The sequence below is a fragment of the Pogoniulus pusillus genome, chromosome 42 (genome assembly GCF_015220805.1).
Source record: "Pogoniulus pusillus isolate bPogPus1 chromosome 42, bPogPus1.pri, whole genome shotgun sequence".
Classification (NCBI taxonomy): Eukaryota; Metazoa; Chordata; class Aves; order Piciformes; family Lybiidae; genus Pogoniulus; species Pogoniulus pusillus.
This window is the reverse complement of record NC_087305.1, coordinates 6,137,108-6,147,208: the sequence shown is the minus strand read 5'-3', so window position 1 is coordinate 6,147,208 and position 10,101 is coordinate 6,137,108. Positions and strand designations below refer to the sequence as shown.

Here is a 10,101-nt window from a genome sequence, read left to right as displayed (position 1 = left end):
GGGCTGCTCAGTCAGTGACCAAAGCAATATGCACAGTCTCTGTGGACCTTGAGAAGGTAGCCTGTGGTTAGCTGCCAGATGGTCTGATTTGCTGCCCAGTGTGCATCTTCTGGGCCACTGAGATCCCCAGAAATCACTTACGCTGTGCATTCCAGAATGGCTCTGAGATTCCCACTTCCACATTCTCAGTGAGGGTTGACTATTTCTTGACTCATAACCAAAAAGCTACCTTCCAGAGTGCCTTTTTTTTTTTTTTTTTTTGGCAGATCATCCCCTTCCAGGCTTACCTCTGCTACCTCCTTAGTGCTGGTGTTATTGAAAAATTAAATTCTCTTCATGGAGTAGCAGCTGATGCTGTGCGACTTAGAATCATAGGATGGTTCAGGTTGGAAGGGACCCCAAAGCTCAGCCAGTTCTAGCCCCTTGCCATAAACAAGGACATCTCTCACTAGAACAGGTTGCTCAAGGCCTCATCCAACCTGGCCTTGAACACCTCCAGGGAGGCAGCATCCACCACCTCCCTGGGCAACCTGTGCCAGTGTCTCACCACCCTCACTGCAAACAACTTCTTCATCACACCCAGTTTCAATTTCCGTTCTGCCACTTTAAACCCTTTAAACCTTCTCCTCCTGGCATTACAAGAGCTCCAACTCTCTCAGCCTGTGCTCAGAGCAGAGCTGCTGCAGCCCTCTCAGCACCTTGGTGGCCTCCTCTGGACTGGCTCCAACAGTTGTATCTTTCTTGTGCTGGGGGCTGCAGAGTGCTCCAGGTGGGGTCTGAGGAGAGCAGAGCCAAGGGGCAGAATCCCCTCCCTTGCCCTGTGCCCCCACTGCTCTGGCTGCAGCCCAGCACAGGGTTGTATCTGGGCTGCACTCACACTGCAGGCTTCTGTTGAGCTTTTCATCACCCCAGACTCCCCCCAGGCCTTTTCCTCAGGGCTGCCTTGTTTGGTGTTTTTTATTTTTTTAACTGATGACTTTGGGAGACATTTAAAGCATTACATTCCGGAGTAGGGAGGGTGGCAGGCACAACTATCCCCAACGTGGGCAGAGTTCAGGCACACCTGAGCCCGGGAGCTTGTCAGGAGCTGATAAAGCTCAGCTGCACCTTCTCTGCACAGGCCTCCAACTGATTATAAATTGCAAACACCCGAGCTGCGGGGGTGTCGGTGGAGTCCTGCTGCGGACTGGTGCTCTCTTGCTTTGCGGCGGCAGCACATGCAGTGCAGAACCTCTGCCTTTTAGAGCAGAGCCTGGGAAACCTCGCTCCCCTGCTGTGGTGAGTATAGATAAAAAGCTATCCTGGGTGTTCGTGGGAGGTTGTTCTTTGCTGAAGGGATGGTGTGTGCACTCTAGGTCATCTTCCCAAGTAGTTTAGCTGTGCAGCAGTACTTTCCCTGCTCACTGTTAATTTCATTGTGTTGCAAGAAGGGCAGATTTAATTGCAATAAGTCAATGGCTGTTGGGTGTCTGGGTTTTGGTGGTTCCTTCATGAGAAGTCACGAAGCTTTTTTTTTAATCCTCCTGTGGGTCAGCTAAAGTGAACAGAGCAAGTTGTCCAAAGTCAGATGAGCGGCGATGGAACTGCAGTCTAAACCCAAGGCTCTTGGTCACGCATTGTGTGATGCTTGCTGTCGTTGCTACGTCTCAAAATCTCCCCGGTGTTAGGTGGTGGAAGGTCCCAATTACGCCTATCACACCTCTCCATCACATGCCCTGAACACCTGCCTGAATACCCACCTTGGCCCCCCATTCCCGCTGCTTCTTCCCGGCTGCAAAAGCTGGAAGGCAGACAATAGCCTTTGGCGCTTCTCAGTCTATCACGGACCCGTATTTGGCCTTGCTTTGCAGCTTGCTTTGTTTTGTGGTAAACAGGGGTCACGATGCTAGGCCTGTGCATCTTCCTCCTTTAGAGACATAACACAGGACTGGTTCTAGGGGCGGTTTTATCTGTTGCTCAAAGACGCTCGTCAAAATGCTTAAAGACCTGCAAACTGCTCGTTTGCTGCTGCTGCTTTTGTCTGTTCGCCACCTGCTTGCCTTACCGCCTCTGTGTGCCACGGCACTTTGCGCCGCGCCTAACTGGGGCCTTGCCTGCGGCCGGCAGCCTGCCCCTGCCGGATCGCGCCTGGGTGTGCGTAACGACCCAGACCCGAGCTGCCGCGCTGAGAGCTGCGGGCCCGCCGCGCCCGGCCGGGGCCCCACTGCTTGCTATACGCAGCACTCAGTCGGGCTGCTCCAGCCCGCAGGCACGGGCCCCGCTTTGCCCGGGTGGCTGCTGACTACCTGATGACCTCCTGAGAGCCACGGAAGACTTCTCTGGTGTCCGTGGGCCTTCTCAGTCGGCGTGCTCGATCTGGCCTGAGCAAGCAGCACAGCCGCACCGCGGCCAGCTGAGGTCCACCACGCGGCTCGCTATGTGTGTTTTCCCGTTTATGCTTTTGGAGCGCAAATACTGAGACTCTTAGCCAGTGAGTACCCTAACTCTACTCAAGTTTGTAAAGGTTTATGCTTAACCTTTCAGCGGCAGTTCGTGCTGCAAGGCTCTACGTACAAACGTGTTCTAGAGACCTTTCCTAAACCATTTAATCTGACTATATATGTGCATGCTGCAGAGTAGTTTTACCGACAGCGTCATAGAATCTGTGTGGGTTAACTGTGAATAAGTTTGGGGAAACTTTCTTAGTATAATTAACAAACTATTTAATACTTTTTACGTTACCCTCATTACAATTCACTGCTAACCCAGATTCAAACCCTCCTTAACAAGGAGTCCTCACACTGTAGTCCCAAAAACGCAATGGAATCCACAAAGCTTGGTCTCTGTGTTTCTAAGGTGCACCCTGCAGAGCAGTAGTCTGAAGTACAAACTCGCCAGCACTTGGAATGACCTCAGGCTGAGGAGGTTTAGGTTAGACATTAGGAAGAAGTTTTTCATGGAAAGAGTGGTCAGGGACTGCAGTGAGCTGCTCAGGGGGGTGCTGGAGTCCCCAACCCTGGATGTGTTTAAGGGTCGTTTGGATGTGGTGCTCAGGGAGACGGTGTAAGGTGAATCTTGTAGAGCAGGGTTCTAGATTGGACTTGGTGCTCCTGAGGGGCTTTGCCTTCCTGGATGTCTCTGTGATTCTGTGAATGTGCTGTGGATCTTTAGCTGGAATCTTTAGAGTAGTTCTGAGGTAGGGGAAGCAAAGGAAAGAAAACCAATCAGTGTTTCTTGCGATCATTTAATGATTTATACAAGGCAGTAGTGCAGAGCCTTAACTAGGGTGCATGGTGGATTGAGTTTCATGTACTCTCAGCAACCTGTCTGCGTGCTTGCAAGAGACACAAATCAAACTGAAGTGAAAAATATTCCACTGTTTAAACATTCCCATGTGTAATTGCATTTTGACTGCAGTAACATTATCTGAGCATCTTTCAAGCTGCAATTAATGCAAACCTAATTCTTCCTTAGTAGCAGGAGGGCTTTAAGTTAAGAACATACAGATTGGTCTTGGAGCTCCTAGATGATGACTTTCAAATGGCTGGTGTGGAGTTCTCATGGTGTACGTGGCTTATGGGATAGAACTATGATGTAAAAATCTACAGCATCCATTTAGGGATTTGGCTTTACTGGGTGCTGTTATTCACACCACACTTCCTTGCAGAATGGAGCTGTGCCCTATGGGAACAATTTTGTTAATGCTTTATAATTAAAGACAGGCTCTGAGAGTGAACAGATTCACCTACTTTGGTTCTCAGCTATCATTCCATCAAATAAAACATGTAGATGTTTCTATTTAACCACAGTCTTGTCTCATGATGGGGCAGGAGTAGCTTTTAATTTACTTTCATTGTAAGGTGCAGTTGATACACTTTGGTCTTTATCTTTCTCTTTTTTGTGTACTGCAGTCCTTTTTTTATTTCTGGGATATTTTATGCTGATGAGAATATATAACTTAAATGTGTGTAGCAGTCAGTGTAGTGTAATTCAGTCATGTTTGGAGTTTCATTAAAATCATAAGAAATTTTGGGTAGGATTTTTAACAGGTGTCCATGAAATGAAAACAGATAAAACACTTTAAACTAGACACAAATTTTATAGGTGAAGTTACACTGAACATTAAGTAGGTCATTTTCTAATGCTACAGGGGAGGTGTGTGTGGGGAGAAATAAAACCCAGCCTTGAACTGCGTATGCAAAACTAGGGAGATTTGTATCAAGTAAGAGGTTTATCCCTTCCAGAGGTAGGGCAGTTGAGGCAGTGAGAAAATACAAATCACTTTTTAAACTTTGTGCTTTTGAGTCTAAGGTCATCCAGAAGCTTACAAGTTTCACAGGCAGAGTTTGTGACCATCCTTTGAGCTGCTTCTGTAGTTAGAGGCAGAACAAGGCCATCTCTGTGCTGCTGTAACCAGGCTAATGAGTTGGCTAAAGCAGGATTAATTTGCCTGGATGTGGCCTAGCAGATTATCCCCTTGTAAAAAAAGTTCTCACTAACACTGCTATGACATCCTAAAGTTGCTGCTGCTGTTTTGCTGTCCTGCCCTAGTACATTTCTTCATGTGTTGTCCTAGGGAGAATGTGGAATATGAGCTAGGGAAAGCCCAGAGAGTCTCTCCTGCTTCAGCATAGCCAAGCAATTCTTAATAATAATTATGTTCTGGGCAACATTCATGGAAACATTACATAAAGGAATAACTGGATCTGGAACAAACAACTAGCAATAATGCAACATTAAACTCAATGTTTTATGTTGTGTGTTTAATGGCCTGTATCAGGAGTGGTGTAGCCAGCAGCATCAGGGAAGTCCTCCTGCCTCTGTGCTTAGTGCTGGTTAGGCCACATCTTGAGTTCTGGGTCCTTCCACTTAAGAAAGATATTGAGGTGCTGGACCATCTCCAGAGAAGGGCACCAAGGCTGGTGAGAGGCCTAGAGCACAGCCCTGTGAGGAGAGGCTGAGGGAACTGGGGGTGTGCAGCTTGGAGAAGAGGAGGCTCAGACCTCATTGCTCTCTACAGCTGCCTGAAGAGAGGTTGTAGCCAGGTAGGGTTGGGCTTTCTGACAGGCAGCCAGGGACAGAACAAGAGGACTCAGCCTCGATCTGAAGCAGGGCAGGTTCACAGGGTGGATATTAGGAAGAAGTTCCTCCTAGCAAGAGTGATTGGCGTTGCAACAGGCTGCCCAGGGAGGTGGTGGAGTCACTATCCCTGGAGGTATTTAAGAGGAGGCTGCATGAGGCACTTAGTGCCAGGGGTTAGTTAATCAGAAGGGTTAGGTGATAGGTTGGACTTAATGATCTCGGAGGTCTTTTCCAAACTGGTTGATTCTGTGAATTGTACTGGAAGAGAGGTCCTTGCAGTCCTTTGTACTGCTCATCCACTAAGATGGACTCAGGAAGCTCCTTTCTGGTCAGTACAGAAGGCTTGCATTTCTCTAATTTTTTAGAGAGTTTTCCTAAGGATTTGTTAAAGAGGCTTTCGAGTGTTTACTCACAAAATATTATTTCCTGACTCGGGGCTCACTACAGTTTCCAGACAGTACCCAAACACTTGCAGGGAATTCTATTGTTGTGCTCTTAACCGTTGAGACTTCTGATCTTTCAGGGGTGCTGGGCAACAAGGCAAACAATCTATGACCTAGTCCTGGTTCCTTTTTGGATGATCTGTGTGTCCCTTCCAGGGCTTCCTGGACTTGGCAGAAGACTTTCAGACAGGATGTCTTGCAGATGTGCAGTTTTGGCACGGTGTCATGCTGGCTAAGCAAGCCTGTCACCTGGAGGCTTTTGGTGCCTATTCCTGGTAAACTCGAAGCAGTTTCCAGGCAGACAAACCCGGAGCATTAGAGTTTGTTACTATGTAGCAGGGCTAGCTTATAGTTTAGCAAACATAATGCTCTAGAGCATGGCAGGGTGCAATGAGACAGTGACAGAGCCTAAAGCAGAGCGCACAGTAAGGCAGAAAGCAGTGGTGGCAGCAGCAGGCATGTGTCTTTACCTGCATGTCTGTCTTTATCAATGTAGCCCAAGTCTGATGGGCCTTTGGACACAGATTAGCTAAACAGAATGGCAGTTTGCCAAGCTTAACCATATTGGGTAAAGTCAGGGCTTACTTTTACTTTTTAGGGCAGAACACAAACAGGTCTCAACAGCCATGGAGGCACCAGGCTCTTCCGTCTTCCTGCAGCTGCTTCTCCCAACAGCAGGAGGGAGAGCAGAAAAACATGTCTGGACATGTTCAGGCCTGTTTGGACCTTCCACGACACTGGGTTCTCACAAGTGCACAGTTTGGTATGAGATAGGTGCAGATTGGGTCATAAATTAGCCAGAATCCTCAAAATAAGTTTCTTGTTGAAGTTTGCAAGTTGTTACCTTATAAACCTTTAGTGTTCTGTACCCAACTGTCAGAAAAATAGGGAAGCATCAAAAGAAGGTCTGCGCTTGGTCTCTGTGAGGCAGCAGTTTCTTTCCTCCTCCCCCCTTCCTTTAGCATCAGTCGGTTGCAAGACTCATAAATACAGCTTGCAACCAAATGTTACTTATTCTCCTTTTCTTAGATGCATCCAGTAGCTGCTAATTAAGTCTTTTGTAGCATGACTCTGAACTAATTAGGGTTAACAGAGCCTGCTTGTGTGTTTAGCTACTTCAGCACTTATCCTGATAGTCAGGAGTTTGGAGTGAATTGAATCTCTTTGTGATTAGCTGGCCTGAATTCATACTCTTGGCTGGTTTCCTGTCTCTTACGGCCTTCTGCGGTAACTCTGATGGTAAACATGAGGATCCCTTTCCTGCTGCCTTATTTCTTGTGGAAAAAAAACATAAAGGACTGGTCATTGCAGTAGGTGTTGAGTCAGGATGCTTGGCTGCAGCAAAGCCTATGTGAAGTGATGAGTTACACAGGTGTTCAGTTCCATGCTGAGAGCTGCTGAGGTGCCAAGGTGCTGTGGTTGGAGTTGAGCTGAAGGTCTGTTCCTTGTGCACAGCACTGCAGAGTGCCACAGGTTGGTGCTGACAAACTGCTGATGGGGCAGGAAATCTGTCAGCACCTGCACTGTTGATGGTTCACTTCCTGCAACAATTATTTCCTTTTTTTTAGTTTATTATTATTTTTCAGTCTCTTTGGAAATCCTTCTCTCCAAGTTCTTTATCCAGTTTGTCCACCCTTAGATCTTCTGAGGTGACTGCCAGATTAGAGACAAAAATACAGTGACAGTTCCTCTGCCTTCAGCGTTATCTGTGGTTAGTCATTGGCTGATCATTGAGGTTCTGATCAGGCTCGCCAAGCTGCGTTGTTTCCCCTTGTACTTCGCTCTGATGAGGCCACACCTAGAGTACTGTGTTCAGTTTTGGACACCTCAGTACAAGAGAGATGTGGAGGTGCTGGAGTGAGTGCAAAGAAGGGCAACAAAGTTGAGGGAGGGCCTAGAGAATTAATCTTATGAGGAGTGACTGAAGGAGCTGGGGATGGTTACTTTGAAAAAGAGGGTGCTGATGGTAGACCTCATCACTGTCTACAGCTACCTGAAAGGAGGTTGCGGAGAGGTTGGTGCTGGTCTCTTGTCACAGGTAATTAGTGACACAACAAGAGGAAATGGCCTTGAGCTGAGACTGTGTAGGTTTAGACTGGATATTAGATACTTATTTTTTTCCCCATCAAGAGTGGTCAGGCACTGGAATGTGCTGTCCAGGGAGGAGGTGGAGTCACCAAGCCTGGATGTGTTTGAAAGTTGTTTGGATGTGGTGCCTGGTGATATGGTTTAGGGTGAGCCTTGTAGAGTAGGGACATGGGCTGGACTTGATGATCATGAGGGTCTTTGCCAACCCGGTTGATTCTGTGAATGGTTCTTGATTCTGTGATACAGTAAGGCAAGGCTGGCACTGAGGCTCTCTTGTCCTCAGAAATTGTTAGAGTTGTAACTTCACCTGCAGAGCACTGCTGCAGTGGCCACTCCAGGTCATACAAATGTTGTGCAGCTTGGAACAGCTTTATGCCAGCTGAATGCTGTGGCCAAGCCTATGGTCTGCTAAGCACACAGTTTCCTAAGCACAGTGCTACTGTCATAAAGGCATGACAAGGAAAGAAACAAAGCTTCTCATGCTGCCCGGAGCTTTTGTCCCTCCTGTTAGCGCCAGCAGGAGACTTCCTCAGCTGTATTAGTGAGACCTCAGCAGTTACAATTAGATGAAATTTCAGGCTTCAGATAATTTGCAACTGTTAATAAGATCTCTCAGCTGTCTCTTCTCCGGGCTACAGAGCCCCGTGTCTTTCAGCCTTCCCTCAGCAGATAGGTGCTCCAGTCCTTTCATCATCTTCAACTACCTGAAGGGAGGTTGTAGCCAGGTGGGGGTTGGTCTCTTCTCCAGGCAACCAGCAACAGAACAAGAGAACACAGTCTCAACTTGTGCTGGGGAGGTATAATCTTGATATTAGGAGGAGGTTCTTCCTAGAGAGAGTGATTTGCCATTGGAATGAGCTGCCCAGGGAGGTGATGGAGTCCCTGTCCCTGGAGGTGTTCAAGAAAAGCCTGGATGAGGCACTTAGTGCCATGGTCTAGTTGATTGGATAGGGCTGGTTGATACGTTGCACTGCATGATCTTGGAGGTTTCTTCCAACCCGGTTGATTCTATGATCATCCTCGTAGCCTCCATCGGGCACTCTCTAGTATGTCCCTCTCCTCTTGAGCTGGCAACTGGGCTGAAACACCTAATTAAATCCATTATTTTGCACTCCTTTCCCTCATCCAGCTGGTTTTGATTCTCTTTGCCCTACTTTACCTATTTTGATCATAAACTTTCTTGAGCTAGACCTTTCTCCAGTGATGTGTATCTGGTTGGCAGTGTTCATCTTCTGTAATCCAGGAGAGGGGGGAAGACAAAACCTGCCTGGAAACTGAGAGAGTAATGAGAACAGAAGAGTGCTCCACACACAATATAAGCTGCAAGCCAGGAAGCTGGACAGAAAACTGATTTCTGGAGAGGTGAAAGGGTGTGCACAGGAGGCAATCGCACACCCCCCACACCTCCCGCCAGCACATCTGTAACCTTCAGAACAACATTTTAAGCACTAAAGCAATTTAGATTAACTACTCTGGTTTGCTCCTAAATTACATTCACCATCCTGCCCCAGTGGGAGCAGAAGCAAATCATTATCAGTTATCATGGAGGTTTAAATTAAGGGGGGTTTAATTTATTATTTTGATATGTATATATATAAAAAAATGAACTTCTAAAAACAAAATCCCAGAGAAGTGGAATTAATTACTGAATCACCAAGAGACATGGGGTTTATTTCTGTGTCACAGCAGAAAGTGCTTCATCAGGAGGAATTCATGGGGAGGAAAAGTAGGCATGTCCTACTTACTGAACACAAGTATGGTCAGGATGTTTAATTATATTGTGATTAATTCATTTAACATTAAAAGAGTTGAGGACTTCACTGTGTTCAGCGCTACACAGTTTGCTACCTGTATGCACCTCCAGCTCCTCATAAAGGCACCTTGTGGTTTTCACCTGCAGCTGTTGTAAATGCATTATTTCTTTTCTAAGCCACTTTCATTTCCTTCAGGAAATGCACAGGAACACAGTGGAGGTAAGATGATTTGCAGCCATCTGTGGCTAGGATTTAATATGATGTGCTCTGTGTTTTCAAGGAGACAATATGGTGGTGGTGGTGGGGAGTGTCCATTAAAACAAGTGTAAAGCATTAGATAGATTACCTGGAAACCTTTCAGCCGAGCTCTGTACTTACTGTGAGCAGCAGGACAACATTTTTGTTAGAATTTGTGCATATTGTGGATGAAAAAGGAGGAAACTGATACTTGGTAGGTTCTGAGGTTTAGGAGCTCCCTAACAAGATGTGAGAAGGTCTTCTGCTATTTTGGTTTCTTGGTAGCAACAACTTTGTCATGTAGAGGTACCTCAAGTCCTTGCTGTGCTAGGTAATGTACAGGCACAGATAGAGTCCAAGTATCACAGAATCATCCAGATTGACAAAGCCCCTCAGGATCACTAAGTCCAACCTAGAATCCTACTCTGCAAGATTCACCTTATACCATCTCCCTAAGCACCACATCCAAACAACCCTTAAAAACATCCAGGGTGGGTGACTCCCTGGGCAGCCCATCC

At 46.8% G+C, this 10,101-nt stretch overlaps 1 long non-coding RNA gene across 1 annotated transcript in view; it reads left to right on the top strand.

Moving 5' to 3' along the window:
- The first annotated feature begins 1,118 nt into the window (after positions 1–1,118).
- Positions 1,119–10,101, top strand: part of LOC135192484 (uncharacterized) — a 41,985-nt gene continuing 33,002 nt past the window's right edge. Inside the window, exon 1 of the long non-coding RNA XR_010308999.1 lies at positions 1,119–1,278. This is a non-coding gene — a long non-coding RNA (uncharacterized LOC135192484). The remainder of the gene's footprint in view (positions 1,279–10,101) is intronic.